Consider the following 1,338-nt stretch of genomic DNA (forward strand, 5'->3'; position numbering starts at 1 on the left):
CCTCAGGGGGTGAATCTAGGAACCACAAGAGTAAAGGGTTTCCAGTTACCCTCTGGCTTGTGCTCAAAGTCCTTATTCTCCCTGAAGAATGGGTGTGAAGGCTCAGGCTACGCAATGGTCTGGGAATGGAGACTTGGAAGAGAACACTGAGGTTCCCCATCATTACAATACATGCCTTTAGCCAGCAAGCAGGTGGTCAGATGGGAAGGAGGGGAAGGGAGGGCTGTACTGAGGGTGTGAGATAAGCATGGTATGCTCCTTTAACATGCCTTGTCCAGCAGCTGCTGGGCTGTGCTCATCCATCAGCCCTGCTATGGACTAAACATTTGTGTGTGTGTGTGTGTGTGTATGTGTGTGTGTGTGTGGTGCTGGGGATTGAACCCAGGGCCTTGTGCATGCGAGGCAAACACTCTACCAACTGAGCTATATACCCAGCCCTGGACTAAAACATTTTTGTTCTCCTCAAATTCATATGTTGAAGCTCTAATCCTCAATATAGTGGTGTTGGAGGTAGAGTCTTTGGGAAGTAATTTGTGTTTGAATGAGGACACATGGGTAGAGGCCCTATGATTGCATTAGTGCCTTTATGAGAATAGGAAGAGACTAGAATGTCCCCCTGCCACACAAGGATTCAGCAAGAAGGTGCCCACCTGCAAAACAAGAAGAGGACCTTCAATGCTTTACCAGATACTGGGTCTACCAGTGCCTTATCTTGAACTTCTCAGCCTCAGAACTGTGATAAATATATATTTGTCATTTAAACCATCCAGTATATATATATATAATTATAACAGTTTGAACTGAGACAAGTCCTATGACCCTGGTTTTACTTTGTCTTGTGGACCTGGAGGAGCCCAAGTCATCATTTCCTCTATTCATATCTTTCTACAAGTTATGACCTCCTTGGCTTGGGGACTTTCCCAAGACTATGTGAAATGTACTTAGCCTCTCCACTTTTGCCTGCACATGTCCAATGAGTGGTTAAAATCAGGATGAAAGACTTGGCATCTCTGCCTCCATTTGCATCTGTCCACTTTGCTCTGAGTCTCCTTGGATTGCAGGAACAACAGGTCTTATGGATAAACATCTTCTAAGTCAAAACTGCCTCTCAGGCAACAGGAACTTTCTTATTGCTGACAAGTCCCCACCTGACCCATCCTGAGATAATGATGGACAGACCACACCTGATCAGGATCACCTGCTTTGACACCTGTGAAGAGCCTCCAAGTATGCAAACCCCTAATTCATGCCCTCTTTTCCCTTTATATGAAACCTCGGGATGACTGTCAGTCCCTTGAAGATAGGGCTAAGACATGGGTCCCCTTGTCTTTCCAGTGT

General features: G+C 45.7%; 1 non-coding gene across 1 annotated transcript; it reads right to left on the minus strand.

Moving 5' to 3' along the window:
• Positions 1-357: 357 nt before the first annotated feature.
• Positions 358-433, minus strand: Trnaa-cgc (transfer RNA alanine (anticodon CGC)). The gene has a single exon. It is a non-coding gene; the product is annotated as a tRNA-Ala (tRNA).
• Between the last annotated feature and the right edge of the window lie 905 nt (positions 434-1,338).

Source organism: Marmota flaviventris, chromosome 14 (assembly GCF_047511675.1).
Source record: "Marmota flaviventris isolate mMarFla1 chromosome 14, mMarFla1.hap1, whole genome shotgun sequence".
Lineage (NCBI taxonomy): Eukaryota > Metazoa > Chordata > Mammalia > Rodentia > Sciuridae > Marmota > Marmota flaviventris.